The sequence below is a fragment of the Octopus bimaculoides genome, chromosome 8 (assembly GCF_001194135.2).
Source record: "Octopus bimaculoides isolate UCB-OBI-ISO-001 chromosome 8, ASM119413v2, whole genome shotgun sequence".
NCBI lineage: Eukaryota > Metazoa > Mollusca > Cephalopoda > Octopoda > Octopodidae > Octopus > Octopus bimaculoides.
The window spans coordinates 45,672,498-45,678,124 of NC_068988.1; the positions used below are offsets into that span (position 1 = coordinate 45,672,498).

At 35.0% G+C, this 5,627-nt stretch overlaps 1 long non-coding RNA gene across 1 annotated transcript in view; it reads right to left on the reverse strand.

Moving 5' to 3' along the window:
• Nucleotides 1-5,149, reverse strand: part of LOC128248571 (uncharacterized) — a 21,637-nt gene extending 16,488 nt beyond the window's left edge. Inside the window, exon 1 of the long non-coding RNA XR_008264749.1 lies at nucleotides 2,839-5,149. This is a non-coding gene — a long non-coding RNA (uncharacterized LOC128248571). The remainder of the gene's footprint in view (nucleotides 1-2,838) is intronic.
• Between the last annotated feature and the right edge of the window lie 478 nt (nucleotides 5,150-5,627).

Below are 5,627 nucleotides of genomic sequence, written 5' to 3' on the forward strand. Positions count from 1 at the left end.
ACCATTATATAATTATTTTGGTTTGGCTCAGGATCGGTCTTATTCCTGGTAGGATTCATGTAGGTAACGGCTACTACCTGTAATCTTAGGCATCCACAAGTTTTCAGCAGTCTTTCAAGCGCTTAGAACCCTCCTGATAATCCTTGCTGTCCCTAAGAGACAAATTTTCTGTAGGAGCTCTACCAGGTATTCTATTTCAATCTCCTTTGCTTCTTGTTCCCAATGCACCAACTAATATAGGCATGGCCTTTACTGTTCACGTGCTATATGATTGCGATTATTATTATCATTGCCTTTGCACAGCTTCTAATGGTGGAGATGTACTATGGTGTCAGCTGTTTACTACTAGTGAACTAAGATAACATCTCTTATTTTTTGAGCACCTTGTAGAGTATTCTAGTAGTTCCAAGCAGTGCTGTTTTCTGCAAGCACTCCCTTATTTGTTTCACGTACTTCTCTAGATTTTTACTCAGTGTTCTCAGGGCTCTGACAATTATTGGTACTACTGCTACCTTTTTCCTTGACCACAACTGCTTAACTTCCCAAGCTAACCTGTCATATTTCTCGACTTTTCTTTCTTCCTTATCGCACACTTTGTTGTCAGCTGGGCATGCTATATCTATGATCCAGCATAGTTTGTTTTCTTTCTCAGTTAAGACTATGTCTGGCTTCCTATTCTCTATCTCATGGTCGCACTGAATCATAAAACCCCATAGGAGCTTTGCATTTTTATTTTCGATGATGCCTTCAGGTGTGGTCATACTAATTTTTTGTTCTGTCAAGTCCATACTTGTTGCAAAGTGTCCAATGGACAAGCCTGGCTATATTGATGTGGCATCTCTTATATAATAATAATAATAATAATAATAATGATGAAAGGAAACATGTGGAGCCTCCCATGGACTGATTAATGATACATCTAGTGATGGTGTCACAATAAAAACACTGGTAATTGCGCAACCTCATAATCGCTACCTCATATGAGTGACAATGAAAAAACAAAATATTGTGAATAATGGTAGTACTGAAACTGAAGCCAATGATGGTGATAGTGTTGCATCCGGCAAACTCAGAGATTCTAGTCCAGCCTAGCGATATCCAGAAAGGGGTCACCACACACGGTGTAGATGGAGCAAGCAAAGTAATGATGTGATTATTATTATTATTATTATTATTATTATCATTATCATCATCGCTTTATCACAGGTTTTGTTGGAGCTCCTGGAGTCTTGCATGCATAGCAGGCTTACTACCTGAAGCCTATTCGTTCTTTTCAGCTATCTAATACTTCCCTCATTATTCTGGCTGTGCCTAAGTGGAAAACCTTTTCGTTATTATAAAAATAATAATAATAATAATAATAATAATAATTATTATTATTATTGTTATTATTATTATTATTAAAGTGGTGAGCTGTCAGAATTGTTAGCATGCTGGACAAAATGATTAGATTCAGTCTATATGTTCTGAGTTAAAAATTCTGCTGAGGTCGACTTTGCCCTTCATCCTTTCAGGATCGATAAATTAAGTACCAGTTGAGTACTGGGGTCGATGTAATCGGCTATCATCCTTCCCCAAACTTCAGACCTTGTGCCAATAAGAGAAAGGATTATTATTATTATTGCTAAGGCAGCAAGCTAGCAGAATGACACTGGACAAAATGCTTAGCAGCGTTTCTTCCAACATTACATTCTGAATTCAAATTTTGCCAAGGTGAACTTTGCCTTTCATCCTTTCAGGGTCATTAAAAAAAGTACCAGTTAAGCTCTGGGGTTGATAGAATTGAGTGACCATTTCCCTCAAAATTTCAGACATGTACCTATAGTAGAAAAATCATTGTTGTTGCTACTGTTGTTGTTGTTGTTGTTGTTATTATCATCATTGCCATTTGTGTTTCCTTACATGATTCTTTACACAGTTTAACTACTGATATGGGAATATCAACTAGTTTTTAATATGTCTATATGAGGCTGTACATCATCAGAAGGAAATGTGTTAAGAAGCAACAGATATTACTATGACCAATACAGCAATAACAATTTTTTCAAGATTGATATGTCTTCCATATGGAATTAAAAGAGTCAATGCTATTTTTCAAAGAGCAACTGTACAGTTTGTTGGAAATAACATAGGAAATATTATTGTTTATCAAGATGATGCATGTATTGGTGATAAAACTGTTGAAAACTTACATTTCAAAGCAGATAAAAATCAGAAAAAGTTTTCTGTTATCAGGCATGATGATCAATTGAGCTAAATTTCTGTTAGACACTGATGAATTATCTTTTTTGGAATATAGGCTGACAAAAGTAGATATTTCATGAAGTTACTATGTGGCTGTGAGAATTATGAATCTAAAACCACCAAAGGACAAGAAGCAATTAGAATCTTTTCTTGAACTTGTTAAATTCTATGAAAGATTTATTGATCATTATTCAGCCCACTTATCACTGCTTGCATCACTTCCTAAATGTAGTATCCCATTTTTGTGGGGAAATTTGACAACAAAACGCATTTGAGCATATAAAGGAGATGTCAAAGCCTGTGTTCTAGATTTATAACACCACAAATGAAGTTATCTTAACAATTGATGTTACAGAAAAGAGCTATAATAGAAATACTTTCACTAGATGGCCATCTTGTATAATATTTATCAAGAGCATTAACTGAAGTTGAAAGATGAGACTCAAGCATTGATAGAGAAACCTTAGTAACTGTATGATATACACAAAGAACATGTGTATTTTCTGCTTGACTGAAAATTTAAATTAATCTCAGATCACTGATCATTAGAATTAGTTTTTACAATAATTGTGGCTTAACAAAAGTAACACTTACCTCTATTTTAAGCTGGGCCTTACAGATGACAGCCTTTGATTATAAAACTTAATTAGGTAAAGGGATCATATATACCACATGGTGATGCATTGTTAGGGCTGGAATTTATTAATAATTTTGATTTCGATAAACATGGTCATGATGATAATTTTTTCTCATCTATCTTGAAGAAATGAATAATTCAAAACATGAAAATATAAAACAAGAGAAAAACAATGCTAACATTTCATATGATATATAAAAAAAGGAATTTTAATAAAATCGAAAGAATTGTTTTATTGTTGAAAGGCTATTTCAGTAATTGAAAAATAAGTTATTAATTGATGTTGGTAACCTGTGTAATAGGTGATTTTTCTGGCACCTTGATTGAGAATCTTAATAATATAATCTGTGCAGTATGATGTACACCGTGGCTCCACTGAGGCCCCTTCTCCTCCTCTGCTCATCATCTAACATCCAGGATCCATGCTGGCATGTGCTGGATAGTTTGAACGGAATTAATGTGTCCAAGGATTGCATCAAGTTTCAATGTCTGCTTTGATATGGTTTTTACAGCTAGCTACTCTTCCAAATCCCAACCACTTTACAGTATGGATTGGGTGCTTAAAGCTCAATAGAAACAAACAAAAATTGGTTGAAATTAGAAACATTGCACCCAGGTTATACTGAAGATGTGGAATGATGCTTAAGAATATATTCAACTTATGCTAGAAAAAAACTAAAATGGCCTCATGAAGTGCACACACAATCTAAAGAAATTAAAGTAAGGTTAATTACCATGCAGCTGATGTAAAATTAAAAGTCATACCGACTTATAAGGGTCAGTTTCCTGGTCTCTATGGTATATAAATTCCCCACCTGGATAGGATGCTAGTTCATCACAGGATTACTCATTTTTGCCAGCTGAGTGGACTGCAGCAACGTGAAATCTAGAACACAATGTGTCACCTGGTCCAGGAAGTGAAACCACAATCTTACAATCATGAGTCCAACACTCTAACCACTAAGCCATGTGCCTCCACCATATAGATGATGCTTATGTCAACAATCTAAGACTGTTCTTCATACACATTTCAGGACAATCTGGCTGGGCTGAAGTAATGGGAATGAAGAATAAAGAAGGATAACAGTTAGGTATTAAGAACTGTTTACTTGAAAAGATGTCCCAGAATGGTTTATCTGATAATGTTTGAGAATCTCAGGATAATGGCTTGTGTACATGGCTTGATAGCATGAGTGCTAACAAGTGTTAGATGGTGCAAATACTGACAGCGAACAAAACATAGAATCAGTCCTTCAAGTTTTGAAAGATATCCTAAATTTTATGAATAAATCTGTGATTTGACAATCAATTTAAGGACAAATATTGCAAATGGTCTTAAATACATTTCTTGAACAACAAACACATTTAAACAGTAACTTATTTTTGGACGATGTGATTATCATTATTATGCTTATATCATTCCATACATTAGGGCAGCAAGCTGGCAGAATTGTTAGCACACTGAGAAAAATGCTTAGCGGTATTTCATCTGCTGTTATGTTCTGAGTTTAAATTCCACCGAGGTCGACTTTGCCTTTCATCCCTTCAGGGTCGATTAAATAAGTACCAGTTAAGCACTGGGGTCGATGTAATCAACTTAATCCCTTTGTATGTCATTGTTTGAACCCTCTATGTTTAGCCCCCTGTGGGCAATAAAGAAATAAGAATCATTACATACATTTTTTTTTCTTTTGCATGCCTGCCATTAGGATGATTTTGATAAAACACTTTGGCAATCTAGTTGGACAAAACATCAATGAGAGAATGGATCATGTGTGATTGCATATGTATTTGGATAAACAGAGAACAATCATCACAGCTTGTTTTGCAGACTTAATGGTCGTAGGTTACTAATGCTTGCAGCGCAGAAGTCAACGGCATAATAAAACACATGCTGCTAAAACTAAAGGTTTCCATCCTCCTGAGGCCAGTGGACTTTAATCATGGTGACAGATGCACGCCAAATAGATTGACATCATTTATGACTTTAGATGACACCATATGATTGAATGTGAAATTCACCTGGATTTCTCAGCTTTGCATTCTGAAAAAATGAAATCTAGAAAATATAATCCACCAAGTTGTAGATTACATATGTTTCAAGGAAAAGTTTTTTGTGAGGGACAGGGTTTTGTAGACTTCCCACTTTTAGATTTATTTCAGAATTAGGCTTGAATCTGTTGGAGATGTTGCATTAGATGTTACAGGCCACATATCAGATTCAGAGAGTTTTTCCTGTAATCATGAGAGCTACTAAGAAGGTATAGCTTCTAGTGCTAATGCTATAGGATAATGTATAAAAAAGAAAAGAAACAAAGAATGACGAGAACAAAAAGAAAAATGTACAAGTTGTGAACTCATTATAGTCATTAATCATTGAATTTGTGTCAAAAATTGTCAATCATAATTGAAAAATGATTTTCTTCCTGGCTATTTATGAGAAATTTCTAAGACAGCTAAACTCTGTAAGCCAATATAATAGTTTAATAAAAGTGAAACTCTACATATATGTTAGGTTCTCAGAATCAAAACTAAGTTTCTATTAAAAGCTTTTGATGAGGTGCAGGTGTGGCTGTGTGGTAAGTAGCTTGCTTACCAACCACATGGTTCTGGGTTCAGTCCCACTGCGTGGCACCTTTGGCAAGTGTCTTCTACTATAGCCTTGGGCCGACCAAAGCCTTGTGAGTGGATTTGGAAAATGAAAGAAGCCCGTTGTATATATGTATATGTATATATATATATATAT